General features: G+C 49.7%; 1 protein-coding gene across 3 annotated transcripts in view; it reads right to left on the bottom strand.

The window, feature by feature from the left end:
• Nucleotides 1-26516, bottom strand: part of XIAP (X-linked inhibitor of apoptosis) — a 541325-nt gene that overhangs the window by 449453 nt on the left and 65356 nt on the right. The window lies entirely within an intron of this gene.

The following is a 26516-nucleotide window of genomic DNA, read 5'->3' as shown; positions in this document are numbered from 1 at the left end:
ATTTTGCCAAAACAAAAACCCCTAACTATCACCTTAAATGCATCCCACTCAACTGCTGCCGATGCTGCCGTCCCCTCATTCTCATCAAAATACTGACTAACACCCGTCCCCACAGAAGACCGGGTCCTCCAGCGCCTCGGGTCGGAGCCGCCAAGTCAGGATCACAGTTCTCTCCCGATCCCATCGTATCCGCACTAATAGTCGGTTATGATCAAGTATTCACTATCTATTACTTTGGAGTGGACTTCAGGGGTACACAATATCACATCGAGCCGCACATGCAGGTCATGGAGGCCAGAATAATAGGAATAATCCCGCTCCTCCAAGTGATGCGCTCGCCATGTATCAACAAAACCCCAATTATTCTACCGCGCTTTCATCGCCTTGGAGAGTCTATGTACCTGGGCGTCAGGAAGCGGGGGGTGAGACCTGTCCTTCTCCACATCCGTAATTGAGTTAAAGTCCCCTCCCATTACGATTGAGTTAGTCAGGTATGGCGCTAAGCTCCCTGATAAACGGTCAAAGAAAGAGATCTGGTCCACATTGGGGGCATATATGCAACATAGCATCACTTCCACCTCACTGAGTCGTCCTAACACCACTACAAACCTTCCCTCTGGGTCCACCAATTGTTGCGTCGGCTGGAAAGGGATACCTGTCCTGACCCATATCAAGGCGCCCCTGGCAAAGGATGAAAAGGTTGTGTAAAACAATTGCCCCCTCCATCTACGTTTCAACGCTAACCCCTCAGTTCGGTTAATATGTGTTTCTTGTAGAAATGCTAGGTGTACCCCCGCCGCACCAGGTAAGCATGCACCTTGTGGCGCCGCTGCATTGTCTGGAGCCCCCGTACATTCCAAGTGATACATTTCAAATCATGTAACGTCCTAATTTGGTAACCATTTCCCCCTCCGAGCACATACCCCACACATAGGAACACACCGGTGAATCTAACTATCCCAGTCAACGCCCAAACCCCGCCCCAAATACTCCCCCCAGAACAGGCGCTACAACACTAGTACCCATCCAAACTAATGCTCAAACTGCTCCTTCAAGGAAACCCTAAGGAGCTATACCCACACAAACTCAGGGGGGTGCACCCTAAGCTTCAGAAGGTCGACCTCCCAGAGCGCCATCATCCTGTGCTCAACCCCCCTGATGACTAGCTAGCCCCCTTCAAGGCCATATTGTAGCGGGATCATCTAAGAATGTTCTCAGCCGACCTCGCCGAACCCTCCAACCCTCAGCAGCCAGTCACAACGCAACCAATTCTTTGGGAGATACCCCCAAGTCAGAACCAGCTCTCTGCCCACTTCTCAGCCCATGCTTGGTGAGCCGCAGTGTTACCCATCTACGATCTCATCCGCAGTCCCAGATGTCACGTGAGGCAGGTGTAGGCTTCCTGTGTCCGATTGTTCATTGTCCGTTTCTGGAGATCCCTTTTCCGACTCTGTCCTCTCAGGAGATGCAGTCCTCTCTTCTCGCGAGATGGCTGTGACAGCCTTTAAGGCAGCAGTGCGCTCTTTCTCTCTCTGTGTCACCGTAGGCTTCTGAGTTGCAGGCTGGAGTCGCCAGATGCGCCGCGACCTGCGCGATCATGGTCTGTCCGTGGGTGTGCTCGAAGCGCGCCCCGCTGCCCCAGCAACTGATTTATACATCTCCAGCCAATCCCAAGCCTCCTCAGGACTACAGTTATCTTTAGGCATGCCGGGAACATCAAGGAGTATTGAAGGCCCTCGTCCCAGAGTGTTCTCTTGACTGCCTGACAGCGCTGCACCTCTAGTGTGTAATCCGGGAATAGCGTCACCTTACTGAGGTCCACTGTATACAGGCCCGCAGTCCGGGCTTTGTTTAACAAGAGGTCTCTGTCTTTGTAAGGGAGCAGCCTGGCCACCACCGGTTGGGGTGGCCTCCGGGTGGACAATGGTCAGGCCGGCACCCTGTGGGCTCTTTCCAGGGTGAAGCAAGGTGTCAGGCCCTCTGGAGCGACGGTCTTTCTCAGCCAGTCTTCCAAGTAGTCCACCATACTGGCCCCTTCCACTCCCCCGGTAGCCCCACATTGTTCCTTCGATTCCTCCCTTTGGCGTCCTCCGTCCTCCGCTCCAGGGTTCGCAGCCGGTGTTGGAAATCTGTCATCTGAGCTGCCGTGGTCTTTTAGGCCGGCTCCATGGCTTCTAGGGCGACTTCCGTTTGCTTCACCCTGTTGGTCAGTTTGGCGTGGTCAGCTCGGAGCAATTCCTGAGACCCAGGGTCGCATTCGCGATATCCAGTTGTAGGGACTCCCTGGTGTCTGTGATTGCGTTGAGGATTTGATCAACCTGCTGCTGGAGCATCCCTTCCGAGTGGAGCGGCAGCCCCTCCTGTGTCCGGAGCGCTTGTCTTCCTCCTGCTCCCTTGGCGCACCTAACTGCTTCCCTCTGAGCTTCCCCATGCTCACTCGGCGCGTGATACCATCTGTTAAGCAGGTTCTCCTCTAATACGTTGCTTCTCCCATAGTGACCCCCAGCAGTATACCCACGCCTCAGGCAGCCAAGTTGTCCCCACTGCCGCTGCACATGCTCAGTCCCCCAAACACGCCTGGTTGCCGCTGATGCGATGCACCGACTTTTCAATTACTCCTCCCTATCACTGGCCCTGTACACGACTGATCCTCAGTGGGTTCTCAATCCAGTCCGTCCAGAATGCCCCAACCTTCAGGGCCCCAGCCTCACGCAGCTGTGTCGCCCTGTTTGCTCCGCTATTCCAACAGTTTCGCCACCTTAAGAGCATAAGGTGGTTTTTCTCCTTACCATACCACAGCCCAGCTCTTGCTCACCCTTCGCCGCGGCATCACCGCGGGGCAGTCAATGGGGCCAAATTCAATGCCAGCTCTGCGATTCCGGCTGCTTCTCCAGCACAGTGTTAACTCCCTCAGCTCGCTTACTGCACCCTCCAGCACTACCGCGCATCACAGCCTCCCCCAGTGTCCCCTCTCTTCCCTAGGCCTGGGCCATCACTGCCCAACGCGGTTCTCGGAGGTCTCCTGTTCCGCTATGCATTCAGCTAGGGGCACACCAGCCGCCGGTTCTCCAGGTGGGGGCCACGGGCACTCGCGTCCGCCTTTATCCTTCCGCCGATCGCCTATTCCAACTCACCAACTCCCCAATACTGCGGCCCCAGCAGCACTAGGTCATCTACCCCGCAGGCGCTCCAGGAATGCGGACAGCCCCTCCACACCTCAATGCCTCCCAATGGCCTCCTTGTTGCCTGCTCCCGGCTGCGGCCGCCTCCACAATCCCGGCAGGGATCGGACACCTCCCACTGCTCCGCCCAGCGATACTCAGGCCGTCCTGCTGCATCTCTATCCAATTTGCGGCGGCGCCATTGCCGCCATCTTGGGTCCTTTGCACCAGCCCGATTACCGCCTCAGATGTGCAATGGAAGGCGGTTCCAGGCCCTCAGTGCCCCCCAGGTCTCCGCGCAGGGGCGACACCAGGTCGGGGCTCCGGCAGGCAGCTTCCGCTCTCCTCCGCAACTCTAGCTATGGCTCTCGGGCCATACTTTAGCACCGCCTCCAGGTTCGCAGCTACGCTATGCCGCCATCTTAGGCAGCCGGCCAGCTTCCGATCCGTTTCGGCGATTTCCTGGGCAGCAACGCACCAAAACTCCCCAATTACGCTGCGGGAGCCTCTAGCCCCCCGTTGCCTTCTCCTCAGGTGCTCGGGGGTTTCATACAATGTCCCGAACCAGGATAATAGCTGGGGTCGGCGTGGAGCTCAGCGCTCACACGACTACCCTCATCCGCCTCGTGGCCACGCCCCTCCGTCCACTCATTTTCCGTTAATGATATTTCCATGAGTGATCATTTTTCCCTTCGCCTCTCCGCTCTATTAATGATGAGCGAACATATCACCCGAGTTAAAGAGAACCAGTTGTTAGAAAATATAGCCATTGGAAAGACAAATGGATACTCTTTGTGCTGATCGATGGTAGACCAAGACGCAATCACCAGGGCCGCATTCACCAAATGCAATTCTGCCTTTGATGTTTGCCTGAGTGAATCAGCTGCCCCAGACACGGTTTTATCCTGTTTCAAAACGATAACTGATATGGTAAGAGAGTTCCTGCTAAGGCAGAAACATAATAAGGGCCAATCCGGGGCCTGGTTCGACTCAGGGTGTACCTCATCATACGCTAGGCTAAAAGACGCTCTACAGGAGACCCCGAGAAATCTCGATAGAGTAAGGCAGGCTAGAATAGACGATAAGAGAGCTATCAAAAATAGGAAAAATATTCTGAAGAATGAGGACTGGGAGGCCTTACATAAAGCATCCTTACAGAAAGATGGCACGGCATTCTGGAAGGCGGTGAAAGCGCCTTACTTGACTGCTGTAGGAGGACCGTCCGTTGAAATCGCCATCATTGAAGAACAATGGATTAAACATTTCTCCAAACTATATAATGGCGAGGCTAATCACGATGTGATGGGTAGTAACGGTGAAGAGGCTAACATTTTGGTACCATTGTTTCCCCACTTAGACCTACAGTTTACCATGGACGAGGTGAACCGGGCGCATTCTGCAAGTCAGGTTGGCAAGGCTCCAGGCCCAGATGGGGTACCTGTCAATTTATACAAGTCAAATACCCACCTGTGGGCCCCTATAATTGTCCAGGTAATTGCTGCTAGCTGTCATACTCCGTTTCTATCTACCTGGGAGGAATCCACCATAGTCCCGATTTTCAAAAAGGGGGACCGGCAGGATGCTACAGACCCATATATTTGCTGGATGCTAGGACAAAAATAGTAGGAAGTATATTATTAGAACGCTTACAGGACTGGGCTGAGGATAATTCAGTTGTGTCCGACTTACAATATGGTTTCCGTTCAGGCTTTGGAACGGTAGAGCAGAGCTTAAATCTCAGTATTAGTGGGGAAATACACTACGGCAAAACAGGGAAAGTTGTTTTTAATGTTTGTGGACCTCACAGCAGCCTTCGACTGCGTAAGCCATAGTAAACTCTGGCTAACTTTAGAAGATATGGGGGATGATGTACAGATTATTTCTTTTTTGAAGTGTTTTTATACTGATGCAAAGGCTCAAGTACGTTATAGCTTACAGGGCAAATGCTCAGCCCCGTTTCCAATCAGAAGAGGGGTCAGGCAAGGATGTGTTCTGGCCCCTTTTTAATCTTTATATCAATGGTCTGGGCGAGGCACTCCTGAAAGGTAATCTAGACTTTCATCAAGCAGCTAACGCCCAATACTAGCACTATTATACGGAGATGATGTGGTATTGATGTCCCGCACACAAGTAGGCCTTCAGAGGACTTTAGTTTCTTTCGCTGGTTTCATGGAAGACCTTGGGCTGAGAGTAAACACTTCAAAGACCTTCATTACGCGGTGTGGTCACGGTATCAAGAAGCCTAGGGATAGGTTTGTGGCAGGGCAGAATATCGGAATCGCTAAGAGATTTTCGTATCTCGGAATTCTCTTTGACCAAAATGATACCTAGGCACAAGCTGTCTCAGCAGAAAAATTAGGGTTAATAAGATCAGTAAATGCATTGACCAACTTTGCTAAGAAGCTAGGTAGGATCCCACCAGTCGAAATGATTAAGATTTATAAAGCGAAATGTGTCTCCTCTGCGGTTTATGGGGCAGGGGTGTGGGGACTTGCTGATCTGCTTCCAATTCAAAGGACAGAAAATGTATTTCTAAGATATATTTGATCCATTCCGAACAGTACCTCATCAACCATTTGCCATGCAGAATTGGGTCTTCCCTCTATATCTGATCTAATAAAACTAGAACCAGTCCTTTTATGGCACATGCTCTGGACTAGGTAAGAAACAAAGTTAAATCAAGATATTCTGACTGAACCTATATAATTAGAAGGGGCCTTAAAGATTACTTGGCTGAGATATGTCAGAAACTTTTTACAAGATCTAGGCCACTTAGAATATTTTACCAATCAAAAACTATTAACATAACAAGGAAGGGTCTACAAAAGGCAGCTCTGAGGCACCTGGACATGATTAGAATATCCTCAGAGATTATAAAGCTAACTGTTATGTACAATCAATTGATTTTAACCACTTTTAACATCCAACCCGATTTAACTTTTGGACCTGGTGTTTACAACAGATTCTTATTGACTGGATTTAGGATGGGGGTTTTTCACAGACTTGTTGCTATCCCCAAAATGAATGATTGGGCACAAGATCTTGATATGTGCACTTGTGATAACCACTCAGCACAGTCCACAATACACATTGTACTTTTTTGTAAATTTTATCTTGATGCTCAGAAAGTTTGTCTCCTACCAATCTTGAAATCACTGGGGCTTCGGCAATGCCGACCGGCATTCCTTGCACTACAACTGCTCGACAATGTGCACAATGTTTGCAGGATTTTAACTTTTTTAAAGCGAGTCTTAAGTCAAAGGAAATGTATGTCTATTTAATCTTTTTTTATCTTTACTTTGAAATATGATTGATTTCATTATGTATAAACTTTGCTGTCATTTATGGTTGACACTTTTTACTTGGGTGATATTTTAATTGATTAAATAATTGTTCTCTTTTAATGTGCTTTTATGATTGTTTTATATGGCAATCGAATAAAGCTTTCTTTGACCAGTAATTCAGATGAAAATCCTGCACACCTTGTGAGATGATGAGCTGTAAGTTGAAATGAAATCTGCAGAATTGTCTCCTAAAAAAAAAAAAAAAAAAAGGGACATCACACCACACTCCTGCTCTTCCCAGTTGAGTTAGAAAAGCAATCCTTCACATTGCCGGAGAAAACAGAGCTCTACTTGAGATTCTCTACTTGAGATACTCTCAAACATTTATGCTCATTTCTGACACAGTGCTTATCACAACAGATGTTTTGTAAATACCAGCTTGGGTCTGAAATGATTGTTACTGTATTTTTTTCTTTGTAATACCTTATGCAAAATGTATACTATGTACATATATAATACTGATCTTACTGTACAGTGGACACCATGTACTTTTATAAAACTTTTATCCCTCAAGTGAAAGCTTCACTGTGTAACGTTAATAGTGACATAGTCGGTACTACACATAACAGGTACATTTTTTGGAAGCCCATATAATTCATTTATGTAGTAGGCCGGGCAAGTGTTTTTTTTTTAATGCAGGATTAGTAGATTTCTGTAGCTTCTTTTGTTTGTGCTGTATTCACATTTTGTAAATTGTGTTAAGAAAGGAAATGTGGTATCTAGGATACCTGGGGATTCTGTAATAGAACATCTGAGAAGAACGGAGTGGTGAAAGTTGGAAGAGACCTCTGTACTATAAGGTTGCTATCTGACTGTTCCCTAATAAACCACCAATCTTACCTTCAACTGCATGTGGCTCCTTCCTACACATTCCTGTGAAAAAATCTGGAGTTAATTTATTATGCGTTTTTTCCGAACAGGGATGAAGTTGTTTATTTACTAGAGGATCTTGCTTAAATCACACCTATACTACCAATAACTATTTTGCTTTTCAGCTAAATCCACAGTACTGGTATTCTAGCCAAACTGTTTGCGATACAGTTGTTGCTTTCTCTTTTAAAACCTCTTCGGTTCTACCAGCACAAAGACATTTTTTTGCAGGTCCCAGAATTTAACAGAAGGCTTATTAAGCGTGTCATTTTAAGATTCTGAACTTCTTTTATATGTTCAAAGCAATACAAATATGTATTTCCTAATTCCATTCCCCTAGTTGACTGCCTCCTTGTCACATCAACATAAATTAAAGATGTGCTGCCAGAACGGACGAGATGTAACTTTTTGTAACATAAAACTGTCAAGAATGTAGAGTAAAAAGGTAATAGGGTGCAACTTAAGCACGATCCTGCTGTAAGGAAACAAACACTGTGTGGTAACCAGGAACATTCTTAGATAAAGACATTCCAAAACAAACCCAAGCTACTACACACTGATGTTTCACTTCACTACTTCGGAGTCACTGTACTCTGTCTGAATGTCTCAAATCACCCTCCTGAGCACCTGAACACATAGCATCATTCAGAATCACTGATGATACGCAAAGTAGCAGACATCTGAAGGGCTTCAAAACGTGTAGCAGCTTTTCAAGCTGCACAGCAGACAACAATAACTGGCAGCCATATAAGTTATTATAATGCACTAACAGCATAAACACGTTATCTAAAACAGTAGAATCGTTCAAAAGGTGAAAGTCAACCAGCTTGCAAAGGACTATTGGTAAGCAATCGAACAAACAGAAACGTGAGAACATGCCTCAAGTCCCTTTGTTTCAATAAGTCAGTATAACATTCACACCTAACAACTAAGAACACTGGAAAGCATAAGTGGCAGCTTCGCACACACAAGACTTTTGTGGAAGATGAGCGCGGGGGAATAAGAGAGACAATAGATTAGAAGACAAGAGAGAATGGTGGTGGAGAGGCGTGGCCAGCAGCATGGCTGTGTAAGACGTGCGCCTAGGCTGCTCCGTCTACCCACATCGATCCGACATACCTGACGGCGGCCTGAAGTCCTGAACCCCGCTGTCTGGTGGACTGTGGGGACCCCTGTATTGTAAGTAGGAAGACTCGTAAGTAGACGTGGTTCTTCAATTCTTCTTTATTTCCATCAAAGTAGTAAGCAATACAGCGACACGACACATGTACATCCTCCACCTTCCCCTTCAGTAACGAACTCCCTCCCACTACATTCCCCCAAGCATACATTCCACACATTCCACACGTGCATACATATACACGCGCCACACACACACGCGCCACACACACGAGACATACACGCGCACAAACAATACATATAACCAATACCACACACCCTCCTCCTCAAAAGTTTAAGTCACCACAAAAATAATTACCCTAACTTGAAATCAGAAAACCGGACAGGCACCTTCCTTATTCTATCACCACGGCGAAGGTTCTCACCTTCAACACTAACATTAGAACGAGATGATCCGACATCAACAACATCTCTAATACCATTTCCCGTGTCACAGCTAGTACCACAACTACCCGTATTACTAGTTAACGCCAATTCCTTTACTAGACCAAAATCATCACCTAACATATACCCACTACAGGTCTCATCATCAACACCATCAGAACGTGCACCTACCACACCACTCCTCTCATTGCAAAAACTCAATTGGCGGAAATTCCACCTTTTATCGTCTTCCAATTCGACAGCGCTACCCAACACCTTCATTACTCTCAAGGGTTTGGACCATACACTTTCACCCTTCAAGACTTTTCTAGGATTCTTTACCCTAACCATCTGACCAGTCTTAACTAAAGGCCAAGCATGTTTGTTACCATGATACTGCTGATTGCGATCTTGATACTTTTTAAATTCAGATCTGACTTCTTCATCAATATTCTTCCCATTACACTGCATTTTATCATTTCTTTTCCTCAACCACCAAGGAACCAAACCAGTAAATCGTTTCCTACCTCTCAAAATTTCGAAGGGCGTCTTCCCTGTAGCAGAATGCGGGGTCACACAATAAGCGGTCAACCTCTCTTGCAGAGCTTTCTTCCAAGGTAAATCAATCAATCAATCAATCAATCAGTGGCACTTATAGAGCGCGCTACATACCCGTAGGGTCTCAAGGCGCTGGGGGGGGGGGGGGGGGGGGGGTGCCGCTACTGCTCGAACAGCCAGGTCTTCAGCTTCTTCCTGAAGGAGAGGTGGTCTTGGGTCAGGCGTAGGTCGGTCGGGAGGGAGTTCCAGGTCTTGGCGGCCAGGTAGGAGAAGGACCTTCCTCCTGTCGTCGCTCTTCGGATGCGGGGGACGGCGGCGAGGGCGTGGTTGGCTGATCGGAGGTGGCGTTTCGGAGCGTAGAAGTTGACTCGACTGTTGAGGTAGCTCGGGCCTTGGTCGTGTAGGGCTTTGTGTGCGTGGGTGAGGAGGCGGAAGGTGATTCTTTTGTTGACGGGGAGCCAGTGAAGGTCTCTCAGATGTCCGGAGATGTGGCTGGTTCGTGGGATGTCGAGGATGAGTCTGGCTGAGGCGTTCTGGATCCGCTGGAGTCTCTTCTGGAGCTTTGCGGTGGTACCGGCGTAGAGGGCGTTGCCGTTGTCCAGTCGGCTGGTGACGAGGGCCTGGGTGACGGTCTTCCTTGTCTCGGTGGGGATCCACCAGAAGATCTTCCGTAGCATGCGTAGGATGTTGAAGCACGACGAGGAGACGTTGTTGACTTGCCTGGTCATGGAGAGGGAGGAGTCCAGGATGAAGCCCAGGTTTCGTGCATGGTCTGTCGGTTTGGGTGCGGTGCCCAGGGCGGGAGGCCACCAGGAGTCGTCCCAGGCGGAGGGTGAGGAGCCCAGGATGAGGACCTCCGTCTTGTCCGAGTTCAGCTTCAGGCGGCTGGTCGTCATCCACTCGGCTACCTCTTTCATCCCTTCGTGCAGGTTGGCTCTGGCGGCGGCGGGGTCGTGGGTCAGGGAGAGGATCAGCTGGGTGTCGTCGGCGTAGGAGATTATGCTGAGGTTGTGTTTGCGTACGATGGCCGCGAGGGGGCTCATGTAGACGTTGAAGAGGGTGGGGCTCAGAGATGATCCTTGGGGGACGCCGCAGATGACGTCGGAGGCCTCTGACTTGTACGGTGGTAGGCGGACTCTCTGTGTTCTTCCGTCGAGGAAGGAGATGATCCATTCCAGCGCCTTGTCCTGGATTCCGATGTTGCCGAGGCGCCGTACTAGGGTGCGGTGGCAGACTGTGTCGAATGCCGCGGAGAGGTCTAGGAGGATGAGGGCCGCTGTTTCTCCATTGTCCATCAGGGCTCGGATGTCATCGGTGGCGGCGATGAGGGCGGTCTCGGTGCTGTGGTTGGCTCGGAAGCCGGACTGTGAGGGGTCGAGGGATCCGTTCGTCTCGAGGAAGGCGGCCATCTGTTTGTTGACGGTCTTCTCGATGACTTTGGCTGGAAACGGGAGGAGCGAGATGGGGCGGTAATTCTTGAGGTCGGTGGGGTCCGCTGTTGGTTTCTTGAGTAGAGCGCTGAGTTCGGCGTGTTTCCAGCTCTCCGGGAAGATGGTGGTGTCGAAGGATGTGTTGATGATGTCTCGCAGGTGGGGTGCGATGACGGCGTCGGCCTTGTTGAAGACGTAGTGAGGGCAGGGGTCAGTCGGTGAACCGGAGTGGATGGAGTTCATCGTGCGGATGGTGTCTTCGGTGCTGATCGGGGTCCAGGCGTGGAGGGTGGTGGTGGGGGGTGGTTGATCGGTCATGGTGTGCGTTGGTTGGTTGTTGAAGCTGTTGTGTATGTCCGTGATCTTGTTGTGGAAGTATGACGCGAGGGAGTTGCAGAGGTCTTGCGATGGGGTGATGTCGTTGTTTCCTGCGCTGGGGTTGGAGAGCTCTTTCACGATGTTGAAGAGTTCCTTGTTCCTGCACTCAACGCTAATTCAATCACTTCCTTAACCACCCTGTTGAAGCGCTCAACTTGACCGTTACCTTCTGGGTGATATAGTGATGATTTGATGTGCTTGATGCCCATCACCACTAAAAACTCTTCCATCTTCTGTGATACAAACTGGGGACCATTATCCGAAACCAAAACTTCAGGTACTCCTTCTCTTGAAAATACGTCCTCTAAAAACTCAATAACCACATCTGTAGACATCCCACTCACCATTCTCACTTCGGGCCATTTTGAATAATAATCCACTAGTACGATGGCATAACAATCCATAGATGATAAAGCTGAAAATGGCCCCATGAAGTCAATAGCTACTTTCTGCCATGGATATTCAGGTAACTCCACCATAGTTAAGGGCACACTTAATGGCTTTGCCACTTTATCACTTGTACCGCAAATCTTGCAATCCCTTACTAATCGATCCACCATGGAATCAACACCTGGCCACCAAAACCACTCCTTGACCCTCCTTTTTGAGCTGGACATACCACCATGTCCTGAATGACTTTTCTCCGCAATATCTTTCCTCAACCCAATTGGAGGCACAATTCTGTCACCTCTTAAGACAATATCATTTACAATACACAATTCATCCTTGATCTTAGAAAACGCAGCACACTACCACGTAAATTGGATTCCCTTGGCCAACCCTCAACTATTAAACGTTTAACTTCTTTTAAAACCACATCCTTATCCATCTCATTCATCCAAGATGCCTCAGATACACTACTATCAGTATCCTTAACACCTATAAGGAAAACATCCTTAGTAGTAAACGCTATCTCACAATCAGTATTAGTTTTAACATCTGTTTGTGATCGTGGGCGGTCAGCGGACTGGTAAAGCAGGCGAGGAGGCCGGATATAGTGGGCGATAGCGGTTTATTGGGGTTTGTTTGTACAAGGTTTTTCGGGGACAGTAGGAGAGTCCGGTCCAAATCCCGGGAAGAGGTGTACGTCTTCTTCTTTCTTGTCTGGGCGGGATGAGGGTCCAAGGAAAGGCTGGGTCTTTGGTGTAGCTGCCTCGTTGTGGTCGGAGAATACCTCGGAGGGCAAACAAGAGAAAAGAGGGAGCCGTTAGCTGTGCTTGGACTCGAGATCCGGTACCTTCACCGTTAACCCGGGAGTGTGTGGATACGAAGGGGAAGTGAGGGCGGTACGGGTATGGATCAAGGAAAGGAAAGGAATGGAAGTGCTCAGGGATGTGGGGAGAGGGGTGCTCTTTATACAGTGTGAAGTGCGTATTTACAACCTGCTTAGTGCTTACTTGTGACGTGCCTAGGATAGCGGGAACAATTTACACTGGGAGGGGTTTCTAACTATATACACGGGCACCTAGCGTGCTCAAGGGAGTAACTGGTACTCACGCGCTCCGCCGTAACTCTCCTCCGAGTTACGGCCGCTCTCCAGCCACCTCCGTGGGACTCCACCACTCTTCGGACCACTCCTCGCGTTCTCCGTTCCCGTCTTCTCCGTCCGTCACCGGTCCAGCCGAAATCTCCTGCCACAATCCTTCGACGCCGCTCGTGTCTTCTCTTCCGGCTTTTCTGTATCCGACAGTCGGTGGAGAGGCGGGACTTCCGGGGTCACGGTGTATCCCTTCCGGTCCTTCGGCACCTCTGATTGGTTCCTGCACAGGAGAGAGGGGCGGGATGCCTGTCGTCAGGGACGCTGTTGTTGGGGGCTCTACGCGTCTGCCTGGACGGGCTATGGTGCGAGGCGGTAATAGAGGGGAAAGATAGTCTCGGATATGGGGATCTCGGGATCCGAGATCACACTGTTAAATCCACATTAGGTAGTCTAGACAAACCATCCGCAACTACGTTGTCTTTACCCGGAATATATTCTATGTCAAAACTGAACATTTGCAGCTTTGAAGCTAAACGAGCCAACCTTGGAGTTAAATTCTTTCCACCTTCAGGCCTTAAGATGTTCACTAATGGTTTGTGATCAGTGCAAATCTTGAACTTCCTCCCCCATATATACATCCAAAATCTCTCAGCTGCCCATGAAGCAGCCAACAATTCTTTTTCTATTACGGAATAATTCCGCTCCGCTTTAGTCAAAGTGCGTGAAGCATATGCCACCACCCATTTTTCAGATTTAACATGTTGAGAAAATACAGCACCAATTCCATACCCAGACGCATCCACAGATAAAATACATTCGGCAGTTGGCAAGAAAGGTTTCAGACATGGCGTCGTAACTATCTCTTTCTTCACTTTCTCAAAACATGTTTTTTGTTGGTCACCCCATGTAAACATTACACCTCTTTTAAGCAATGATCTCAAGGGTTCAACCTTTGAAGCATAGTTTTCAATGAAACGTGAATAAAATTCTGTTAGTCCTAGGAATGACATTAATTGTTCTCTACTTGTAGGTTCAGGAACAGCCAAAATAGCATCCACATGACTAACCTTAGGTCGAATACCCTCTTTGGATATGACATGTCCTTAGTACTCTACTTCGGATTTCCCAAACACACATTTTTCATTTTTAATAGTTAATCCACTCTTTCTTAACGCATCTAGGACCGCAATTAAACTTTTGTCATGACATTCTTTGTTCTTCCCATATATTAAAATGTCATCCTGGAACACTTTAGCATTTTCAATACCTTGTAGAACCCTGCACATTTCTCTTTGGAAAACCGCAGATGCACTTGCAAGACCGAATGGCATACGTTTATACCTAAACATTCCTTCTGTGGTAATGAAGGCAGTGTAGTGTTTAGAATCATCCTCTAATATAATTTGGTGATATGCACTCGTCAAGTCTATCTTGGAAAACCAAGAAGATCCACCAACAGAAGATGTAAGCTCTTGCAAATTTGGAAGAGGAAATGTGTCAACCCAAATGGCTTCATCTAAACATCTTAGGTCCACACACAAGCGCAATTCGCCATTAGATTTAAGCGAAATCACGACTGGCGAAACCCAATCTGAACTTTCAACTGGTTCCACAATACCATCCTTGCATAATTTTTTAAGTATTTCACCCAATTTTTCTCTATAACTAATGGGAACGTTCCTAAGTTTTTGTCGAATAGGGTATGCACATTCTCTTAATATTATTCTGTGCTTGAAACCGACCATTTTACCAATCCCATTAGAAAATACATCGGGAAATTTTTCTTGGAGATTTGAGTAACAATCCTTCTCAACACACTCATTCTGCACAGAGTAAACAGGACAATCCAGCCTAGGATCAATTTTCATACCTAAATCAAATATGTGTGGCCACCCCAAAATAGTTGCACCTTTGTTAGCCACATAAATTTTGCCTTGACATGAATTGTGTCCAAAACTTATTTTGGCTAGTATAAACCCTTCCAAAGGTATCTTGTGCCCGGTGTAACTTCCAGGATGTACATCAGGACCTAATAATGACCTATCGGGCCAAAGAGATTTAAACAAGTCCATGCCCATAATGGTATACCACGCACAAGAATCTACCATAACCTTTACTTCTAGGCCATCAATGTTGACGAAGCATGATGGTAACTTTCTAACCTTACTCGTCCCTTTAACTGACTCATCATGTACACTGCATACCTCACCCACTACGTGAAAAATATCATCTTGGTTTTCAATTTGGACACAATTAATGTCATCTTGCTCATCATCTTGTAGAAAATTGACCTTAGCTTTAAAGTTGCGACACACTCTAGTAAAATGTCCTTTTTTTTACAATTAGTACATATTTTATCGAGGGCAGGACACCATTTATAGTTTGCTAAATGAGTAGAAGATCCGCATCTAAAACATGCAAACTTTTTCAGCTCATTACTTTTCTCAAAACTCTTTTCATTACTCTTCTTATTGGGATAAGATGAATAATTAGTAAACTTACTATCACTCTTGAATTTAGATTTGTGACCCTTGTTTATCACATTGACTGAAGTAGAATCAGAATCATTTTTCTCATTTCTGACCTCGCGAATGCATTGGTCCGAAATTTCTACACCTCTAGCTACTTCAATGGCATTTTTCAATGAAGTACTCCCAGATGACCATAATTTCTCTTGAATTTTTTTTGATTTGGTGTTCATAAGAATCTGATCACGCAAAACCTGGTCATACGTCATACTTTCAAATTCACACGTGACCGCTAAACCCCTCAAGGCTGAAACATATTGATCAATTGACTCATCACTTTTTTGAGCTCTTGAATAAAACTTAAACCTCTCCATAACTACGTTAATTTTCCTTCCGAATCTCTCTTGCATTTGTTTAACGGCACATTGGTAAACACCCATGTCACCAGCATTTTCAATTTTTGGTAAATTTTTGAACTCCCTTAACCCTACTGCGCCTAATCTATGTTTAAGCAAAGACACTTTTCTTTCTTGGGAAGATTCTTCTTCAGCTAAAACCTCAACATAAGCTTCAAACATGTCAAGCCATAAATCCCATGCAATAGGAGGTTCACCAGACTCCGCTAAAATAAATGGTGGTGGATGAATCGAAGACATCTCAATTAATTTTGTAAGTACCTTGCGCAAAAAGTTCACCAAAGTTCAATAGTATTAACAATTAATGTTACTTGTAAATACCTTGCACAAAAAGTTCACCAAAGTTCAATAGTATTAACAGTTAATATTCCTTTTTGGGCAAATTGTTCACTAAAGTTTGTAAAATAAGCTTTTAAAATATGGTAAATTAATAAATATTCCAAAAATTTACATGGACTCTGAACGTTGATACCATCAATGTAGGACACGGTAATCATTGGTGTTGCTGGCGTTGGGATCAGCATACATTTGATATCAATAGCGTTGACAACGCAGTAAATTTATGTATTTAGCGTTAAAATCGGCACTCGGAATGATGTTGAACACGGAGTGCTCGTCGCTAGGATACCAAATGTATTCAAAATGGCCGCACGCTATGCGTTATGACGATTCTGCGGTGATGACGATGATGCGTCGTGGCAACAATCAGCTACGGAAAGTCAAGGGAATGTTTCCGCTTAAGCTGTGCAATCCGCACGCGCAGAACGTTCATTCGTGAGTCCACTTGAAAGATGCACCATAGGAAAATAACGTTACCGAAGGTAAAAAAATTTCTAACATACCAATTTGCCGCTCAGAAGTCCATTGACGATCTCGTCATAGTAAAAAGATAATATTTGATTTAAAAGTAGTAATTTGAACAATGAGAATAATCCAAACGGGAAAAAAAATTCCGGTAAAATTGTGTTCAATGCCGCTGCTGCTGTGAAATCCCACCCTCGTCGCTATATATTGTAAGTAGGAAGACTCGTAAGTAGACGTGGTTCTTCAATTCTTCTTTATTTCCATCAAAGTAGTAAGCAATACAGCGACACGACACATGTACATCCTCCACCTTCCCCTTCAGTAACGAACTCCCTCCCACTACATTCTCCCAAGCATACATTCCACACATTCCACACGTGCATACATATACACGCGCCACACACATACACGCGCCACACACACGAGACATACACACGCACAAACAATACATATAACCAATACCACACCCTGCCCTTCCTAGAGTGCCGAGAGCCTCGTTCCGGGACACTGGTGGCCCGTGGCTGAGCGAGGCGATCCTCGAGTCTTGAGTCTGGCCTGTGACCCAAGATGGCGCCGCCGGAGAGCGGCTGATAGCCGGGACCTGCTGTGGCTAACGTGGTGTACTGGATCCCCCGCCGTGGGTCTGCGGGGCCTGGCTGCGGTGTTGACAAGAGACGGCGCTGCCCCCGGGGACCGGAAGAGGCCTGGAGGAGGGACGGACGTGGGCCGCTGCCCGCGGGCCTTCGTTGCGGCCTGCACTGGTGTGGAGCCGGGCCGCTCACGGGGGTGAGCGGCGCGAAGTGAGGAGGGCCGCCGGGAGCTGCGATGGAGGCTGGCCGGGACCGCTGTGTCGGACTCTTGGCTGTTGTGCCGCGGCGGTGGGTACCTAACGCCTCCCTGGAGCCAGAGAGCCGCCGGGTGAGAGTCGCCTAGAGCCACATGGCAGGAGGGGGACCCTGGCGGCTCCGGGTCCCCGAACGGGAGGAGGCTGATGTGACTGGACTGGCGGGGAGCTATAGCACGGCCCGCTCCTTTCTCGTGCCCCCCCCCCCCCCCACATGCTTGAAAGTTGTGCTACCTGGCTGTGCCCAGCAGGACCCGTACCTTATAGAGGCTCACAGAGGGGGCTGGAAGGAAGATAAGGGGCCAGCCCTGGGTGAGGCAGTGCTAGGCAACCCGGCCCCGAGGATCGCAGGGAGACATGCAGACTTGCTGCTGGATATTCACCTGGTGACCGCTGGGGGACAGAAGGTACCTGATATTGGAGAGGCGCGGGTGTGGGAGAGACGGGGGCCTGGCGTGGGAGCGCGTAGGGGGGCCAGCATTTAGATCAAGGGCCAGTGGGGCCCCTGCACAGACTACCTGGAGAGTGACTGGGGAAGCTGCCCGAACCCGAGATACAGACTGTGAATACCTCTGGCGGTGGCGCCTGTAGAGACAGTGCCTGGTGTGTTTATAGAGGGACCGGAACTGGGGCACCTGTTATCCTGAGGATTGCGTCTCGTAGTGCGAGGCAGGGGGCAGCGGCTTGTCTGGAAGGTGGTGGTGCGGTGGGGGCACAGCCAACACGAGCACAGTCATGGGCAGGAAGACCTTAGATCCCAAGCCCCCTGGACAGGCTACACTGGACCGATTTGCCTCGGCGCCTCCTACCCCGAACGTTGACTCTACGGGGGCGAGGTCGGACACGGCCTTGCTGATGGAAGCCATACAGGCATCCCGGGAGGCCCTGCAGAAACAGGTTGGAGAGGTGGGCGCGGACGTGGCAATCCTACGACAGGACCTCCGCAAACTAGCCGAAAGAGTGACTGTCTCAGAGACTAGGATAGGGGAGGCTGAAGATACCATAACAGACCTGAGGAAAGGTATGGCGGAATTACAGGCCTCCCATAAGCAGCTCCTTTGGAAGGTGGCGGCGCCGAAAATAGGGCACGACGCAACAACCTGCGATTCATGGGCTTTAGAGAAGGTCTTGAAGGGGCGAACATGGCAGAGTTCCTGCATTCGTGGATACTCAGCACTTTCCCGAAGGACAAATTTTCCACGTGTTTTGTCATAGAACGGGCGCATAGAGTACTGCTGGCGAAACCACCGGTGGGAGCAAGACCGCGGCCGGTCATTGCTCGCTTTCTCAACTTCTTGGATAGAGACATGATCCTACATGAGGCTTGGAAACTTGGGGAGATCCGCCATGAAAATGCCCACATAATGATTTTCCCCGGACTACAGCCAGGAGGTGCAGAAACAGAGGCACTCCTTTGACTCGGTGAAGGCCAAGCTGCGAGACCTTCGAATCCAGTATATGCTGCTGTTTCCGGCAAAGCTGAAGGTACTGTACAAGGAGAAAACATATTTCTTTCAATCGCCGGAAGAGGCGTGGAAGTGGCTGGAGGAGCGTCCCCCCCTATCGCGACAACAGTCTGGGGCCCAGAGGACCTCGGCTAGGGACTGACCCGAGGATGGGGCGCGAGGCTCACCGAAGCCGCAGAGGCTGCGCCAGAGGCATGTCAGCCGTGGAGTGGAGATTACTCCATACCCCAAATCAGGATCGTCACGAAGGAGGCGACGCAATGCGGTCTCTGTGGACACTAATCCATCGCCGGGTTCCCGGTACGCTTGTCTAGCAGAAAGGGCACAGTCGGAGGGAGAGGAGGAACCTGGCGGTACCTCATCCGAGGGAGAAGACTCGGAGGAACAATCGTTGCATCCCTTAGTGGTGGCAATACATGATATGAAACAGGACAGCGTGTCGGGGATGGGGGCCTCGCGGGGATACCCCCCAGACTCCAATTCATGAAGATGGGACAGTAACGGATGGTTGACTTTGGACTTGATGGCCAGGAGCACGCAAGTTGGACACCCCCTCTTTTTAGTTTGTTTGCTTGCTTTGTTCTTCTTGTTTTTATTCAGTTGGTCTCCGCCTTTGCTGGTTGCTCCTCTAGAGGGTTGGAGTGAGCTAACTTGTTCTGAGGCTGAGGTTGGGTGGGCGACAGACCTCCTTCACCTGAACAGCTTTATCTCTATCACTAGGATGGCGATGGGTCTGATGGGGGGAGGGAGGTGGGGTGGGGGCGGTTATTGGGGGAATGATGCATGGGCGTTGGGGAGGGGAGGGGGAATAGCTAGGGTTCACAGTTGGGGGGTTCATGGTTATTGTTTTAGAGCATGTCACAGACGGAAAAGCCACACACACCTGCACATTGTATGCCCGATGCCCACCGGCGCAAGAGCTCACCGGGATTGATGTTTCCTGAAGAAGTGGGTGGCCTTGGAACTGAGGCACAGGATACTGGTACTGTCCAAATCCTTACAAGGAATGTGAACGGCTTGGGCAATAAGATCAAGCGGGGGTTGGTTCTGGCCTATGCAAGAAAGGATGCCCCGGACATAGTCCTGCTCCAGGAGACCCACTTACATGGTACGCGTTGTGGGTTTTTGGCCCGGGGGCCCTATAGGGTGTTGGCACATGCTGGGTATACTTCGGGATCCAGAGGGGTAGCCATTCTGATTAGGAAATCCCCTCCTTTCGCTGTTACGAGTAGATGGACAGACCCCCCAGGGTACTTATGTTGGGGTTACGGGCACTTGGAGACACCAGAAGGTCACGATAGTTTCTGTCTATGCACCTCTCAAGCTGCAGGCCCGAACCCTAGCGGGAGTAGCTGATATCCTTTTAAATACACCAGACACACTACAAGTGGTAGGAGGGGATTTTAATGACGTCATTTTCCCCCCTTTGGGCAGATAGGAGTTGCGGGCGGAAACTTTGGAGCCCTCCCCTCTGACAAGGTTCAGTGACATGATGGGACTGACAGATGTTTGGAGATGGCTCCATCCGGACGCTAGGACTTACTCTTACTTCTCAGAGGCCCATAAGGTATACTCTAGATTGGACTACATCTTCCTTCCACGTCATGCTCTTAGCGCTGAGAACCAAGCAGAATACCAGGCCCGGGGTGTATCAGATCACTCACCACTGCTAGTGACAATAGGGACAAAGCGTGGGCCACGGGGTGGGAATTGGCGACTGGCAGCATGGGACCTACAGGATAAGGGCCTGTTGCGGGCAGATGTGAAGGTGTACTTTGCCGAAAACCTGAGCTCAGTGCAGTCAGGGGTAACGCTCTGGGAAGCTTTTAAAACAGTCATGAGAGACAGGGCACAGAGTAGAGTTGCGGGGAGAAGCGGAAAGTGCAGGGAGACCTGAATGACCTTGCGACCCGCATCTTAGAGTTGGAGCACCGCCATGTGGCGGATGGGACAACACACTCACTTAGACAATTACTAGATGCACAGCAGCAATACAGGGCTCTGATGACTGACGAGGCCAAAGCACAGGCACAGGCGACCCTGCATAGGTTGTATGATGTAGGGGATAAGTCTGGAAAACTTCTGGCGTGGCTGAGCCGTATAGAACGGGAGGCGAGGTGGGTGGAGCAGGTGACAGATGCACAGGGGCGTACTAGACAGATGGATGTCCAGATAGCGCAGGCGTTCGCAGAGTATTACGAGGAGTTCTACAAGGCCAGAGACCTGGGCTCGGCAGCGGAGGTGGGACAGTATTTGGATAGCATTGAGACCCCTGTCTTAGATGAGGAGGCCCAAACAAGTCTGGAGGAGGAGATAACAATCACGGAGGTTTGGGAGGCTATAGCTAGACTCCGTCCAGGAAAATCCCCGGCCCGAACGGGTTTCCTGCAGAATTCTTTAAAAAAACGGCGGATCTACACTCTACTCACCTGCTGGCCTTGTACACCGATGCGGTTCAGGAGGGCTTGTTCCCACCGGATCTTTGTATGGCCACACTGGTGCCAATCTATAAACAGGGTAAGCCGCCAGGGAAGTGTGCGTCCTACCGTCCCATTTCCCTGTTGAACGTGGAGGTTAAACTCCTGGCGACGATTCTTGCGTTGCGTCTGCGACGGGTGATTTCAGATTTGGTACATCTGGATCAGACTGGTTTCTTACCAGACAGGGTGACTAGGCATAACTTGCGGAGGACCCACAATTGGTTGATGGCGGTGTCTGATCGTAGGGAGCCGCATTTTTTTTAATCTCTCTGTAGGAGAGTAGGGTCTGCAATCCTATGATCACCCAGATTTTTGCTTTTTTTGCTGCACTGGTTTACGACTTTCCCTGGCTGTGGGCCTGCTAATCAGACCCACAGCCTAGCTGTTCTCTCTATCCAAATTGTACTCAGGTACTGAATTGGCACTGGGCCCTCTCCAAGTCCCTGTACCCAGGGCTGAGGTGCATCCAGAAGTCTCCCAGGGGCTGAAGCATGTATTGTGCCACCCCTGGATTGACTAACTAAAACTGACACAACTGGCTGCACGACAGCTGGGGCAAGGTGGTGTACTCACCCTTTGCTTTAGATATAGTATACCTATATCTAACCCTAAAATGGACACACAGATCTCCTATCAGTCACTCCTATGGCAGGCCTTAACAATCCTGAAGGCAGAGTGCTTGGAATCGTGTGAGATGGTGCTCTGGCATGAGCTGAGCCTGTCTGCGGCTTTCGGGATCCATCCCTTAGCCGTTTCCATGATATCGCATACCATATACTCTTAAGTGCATTATAATCCTCGCGGTTATGTGCCAACTCTGGTATCGCTTTATCAAAACATGTCGAGTAAGGTGTCATACGAATTGGAATACTAACCCCTCGCCAATTCTGGCGACGGGGTTAGCATTCCACCCTTCTAGAGGGACACGACATGTATGTAACCCCTAACCCCGGTTAAAGTCAAACAGAGCCTCAGCTCCACAAAATGGATGCTGCCACCGAGACACAAGTCTGCCCTCCTGCTGCTGGGAGTCCTCCCAGAGCAGGAGATAAGGACAAAGGGTTTCCTGCCAGGGGCGGTGCCAGCACCGTCCCAGACAGGGTTTTGTGTATTGTAGGTAGGCAGGGCTTTAGAGGAAGGTGACTGCACGTGGCACCCCGGTGCTCACTGTGCATAGGCTGGCTGGAACCAGTTCCAGGGTCACTCCAGACCCTGTGCTGGGGAAAAGCCCGCCAAGGAAGTGGGTGTAACCACCCCCCTCCTAGTCCCACCCCTAGGGCAGGACTTAGTCGCGTGCCAGCCCCTTTTTACAGGATAAAGGTAGGAACTGGCCCCCTTCCAAATCAGATCATCTTTGAATCCTGAAACTACTTTCTGCGAAAGGAACTCAAGACTTCTTCCTAAGATTTCTCCCTTGTGACTAAGGAGTAGTCACCCTGCATCCGCAGGCACCATCTAAGAACACTGAGGTCTGCTGCAAGTCCTTCCTCCGGAATCCGACTGCCCAGCTCGACGAGAACCGGCTTCCCTGGCACCTCTGACCTCTACCCACCTCTACAGCCCAGCTGAGAACCGTGGGTGCGACGAGACCTCAAGGGACCGGCCATCTGCAAGACTGCACGACTTCTTTCCAGCAAGCCCGCCGAGTGAATTCCTGGTGAGTGCTTTGGGGTCCGAGAAGCCCCCACCCTGAGCAGCTCCAGCACCGAAGAGCAGCCCCCCAGCATCTCCACGATCTGCGTGGGGCCCTTCTGCTTTTTGCTGCTCACCGCGTTGTTTGGCTACTAGCCCGCTGGCTTGTGGCCTTCCTGACGACGCCCGACGACATTTCTGCCGCTGGTCTGGTTGCTCCAGACTGGCCCTTGCTTCCCTCCATCGGAGAAGTACCCTGGACCCTCCTGGTCCACCCAAGACGCCATTTTAGGTCCACCGCGTGGGCCTTGCATTTGCCAAGACTTGTTGCCCAATCCTGGGTCCAGCGACGTCGACAGCAAGAACCTTCGTGGGACAGCTCGCACCGCCATCCTGGTCGCCGACAACGCCTCCTGGTCCGAGAGACTGCAGAGCCCAGCAGCGCCCACTCACCTGACTGCGGTGACTTCGCCCGGTGCCATCCTGGTGCCCACTTAATCACTGGCTAGTGATTCAAGAACTTGGTCCCCTCTGCTTTCAGGTTTTCTTCTTCCTTGATCCAGGCTTGGATCCATCGAACTTTTCTTCACTGGTCGCCTGCCAGCAACTTCTTCCTTCCAGGCTCCTGGTCCGGCAACGAGATCCCCGACGTCTTTTCAGACCTATGCAGCTGCAGCCCCTGGGCTAGGTAACTTCGGCACTCCGGTGTCCCAGCATAGCCTCACTATCCAAGGGTCAGGATCCACTGTCGTTTTCTCCCTACCAGGTTGGGTTCGCCCGTGAACACTAACTTTGTGAATTCTAGCTTCCATAGACTTTGTCCCGCATCCCGCGTGAGAGTGCACACTCTGCACCCGAGTCCCCTGGGCCTCCTAGTAGTAATCTAACGATTCCCTAGTCCAGTCCTAGCGATTCCAAAGCCTATTAGAACTGTTACTTACCTGCTAGTAATTCGCATTCCACTTTTAGAGTATATGGTTTTTCGTGCCCCTCGGGCATTTGTGTATAACGTGCTAACTTAAGTATTTTCGTAAGAGTTTTGTTGTGTGCTTAGCTCCCTGTCTCATAAAGAGCCAGGGTAGTCTTGTTATAAATAAATACACTGTTTATTTTCATAACAACTTGTGTGGTGTCCTTTCACTGGGTGTTCAAGGGGTAATGTGATGGTAAAACAGCTGGCTTAACACGCCCTCTAGAGTCTTAGCCTTAGACTGCTCGTATCCACGCTACTAGGATAGCTGGTCTATAAGGTTGACTTACAACCAATCATCAATAAGGGTTGTTTGGACTGATATATAGTAATCACTAGAATAGTGAGCACTGCACATCAGGCCAACTTCTCACACTCTCGACGCTGAAAAAGCGTTTGACGCAGTCCACTGGCCCTTCCTGGAGAGAGTGTTGATTAAGTTTGGCTTAGGCCCGAAGTTTAGGACGTGGGTGAACCTTCTGTACACTGACCCGCCAGCGAGGGTTAAGGTCAACGGGTGCTATCTAGGGACTTTCCCATAAGGAGAGGGACCCGGCAGGGGTGCCCTTTGTCCCCGCTTTTGTTTGCCCTCACTATAGAGATAGCGGCACGTGCAATACGTCAGGACAGTGGGATAACGGGATTTAGAATTGACCAGAGGGATGTGGCTGAGGAAAAGATTTCGCTCTATGCGGACGACATCCTTCTATACGTCACCCAGCCAGAGGTTTCGGTCCCACGCCTGTTCGCCCTGTTGGGTCGTTACGGTGCGTGATCAGGCTACACAGCGAATTGGCACAAGTCAGTATTATACAGCCCCCCTGGGGGAGGCCGGAGGTCCTGCTTTGCCTGCCGCGCTTCTGGTAACGGATGAGAGGTTTACATACCTGGGGATCTACAGGACGAAGGACCGGTTAACCTCGTATCAGAGAAATATCCAGCGGGTCCTTGCTAACTTTGCGGACGATGAGGCCAGATGGAGGTCCCTCCCCCTCACGATTTTGGGGCGCGCTGCAATGTATAAGATGATAACACTGCCGCGGTTTCTATACGCGTTACAGAACGAGTACTTCCCCCTCCTCCGCCAGGTTTTCAAAGAGGTAAACGAGGGGTTATGGGCACTGCTTTGGCTGGGGAAACAGCCCGGGATAGCACTAGAGACACTACAGAGAAACCAATACAATGGGGGGGGGGGGGGGGGGGGGGATCTCCCTACCTAACGTTGAGGCATATTACTGGGCGGAACATTTAGCGCCCATAAACGACTGGCTTCATTCCCCGGCAGATCACCCCACATACAGACTGGAGAGGGCGATGATGGCGCATCGGACGTGTTTGCACTACCTATATGGTGGCAGGGGGAAAGGCAGGCTACTTTCTGCCACACGTGTGACGGTGGAGATGTGGGCAAGGGCGTCAAAACGGATTGGCTAGGCACACAAACTATCGAGACAGACCCCGCTGTGGCATTGTGCGTGGCTTTGGGAGCTACATAAACTGAAGGGGTTTCAGGGGTGGGATGCCATTGGGATTTCTGTCTTGGGTGACCTGATGAGACAGGGAGCATTGAAGTCCTTCCAGGCACTGAGTTTGGAGTATGGGTTACATCGTACACAGTACCTGAAATATGCACAGGTACGACACGCCTGGAGGGCCCTTACCGGAATATGCACCGCTGGAGGGGCGCTTGCTGCAGGAGCACGTCCTTACTCAAATAGTTTCCCTGACGTATAAAACCCTGCTTGATAACATGACGGACGGGCTAGTGAAATTAAATGACACATGGGAATCAAACCTGGGAGAGATGAACACACTGGACTGGGAGACGGCCCTGATGCACCCTAGGGAGGTTGCGATAAAGTCCCGACTTCGTCTCATACAATATAAAATCCTCCATAGGGTCTACTACGACAGGTATCGCTTACACCAGATGGGGCGGGCCAGCGATCCTAATTCCCTGCGCTGTGGCTGTGCGGAGGGGAACTTTTATCACACTCTCTGGGAATGCCAGGTCATACAGGGATACTGGGCCGAGGTATTGAGGGAGCTCAGCGCCATTTTGGAAACGGTCCTCCCGGTTGAGCCTAAATTGGTGCTACTGGGAATAGCAAATGAGGTGGATTTAGCTCGCCCACTTGTGATTTTCCTGATGTTGGCGTTAGTGGTTGCCAAGAGTGACGTGGCCCGGGCCTGGGGCACGCCTATCCCCCCAAGCCTAGATGAATGGAAGAGGGGTATGGACATTTGCATGGCAGCGGAAAGGGTCACATATAAAGCCCGGGGTTGCCCCAAGAAATTCAGTAGAGTGTGGGGGAAATGGAGACGATACTATGGTTTAGATGGGGGGCTCTGATAGGATGGGGAAAGCCTCCTTGCGGTCCCGACACACGGGTGGGGCATGGAAGATGTGTGACACACTGCTGGGAGGTACATTACTGTCTTCATTAGACGTGTTCTGTCCTGTGAAACTGTGGGGAAGGAGGGCGGGGTGGGGCAGGGGATAGTGGGCACTCTTATGTGACATGCTTGATATGTTCATATGGTTCTAAAAATGCAAATAAAAATAATTTAAATTAAAAAAAAATAGAGAATGGCGGTGATGGAAGAGAGGACCAAAGCAGGAAGAGAGAAGGCAAAGAAAATGAAGCCATTTTTAAAACCTTGGGCCTAGAA

This window comes from Lissotriton helveticus, chromosome 4_1 (assembly GCF_964261635.1).
Source record: "Lissotriton helveticus chromosome 4_1, aLisHel1.1, whole genome shotgun sequence".
Lineage (NCBI taxonomy): Eukaryota > Metazoa > Chordata > Amphibia > Caudata > Salamandridae > Lissotriton > Lissotriton helveticus.
The sequence above is the reverse complement of the archived record's forward strand: the minus strand, read 5'-3'. Positions and strand labels throughout refer to the sequence as shown.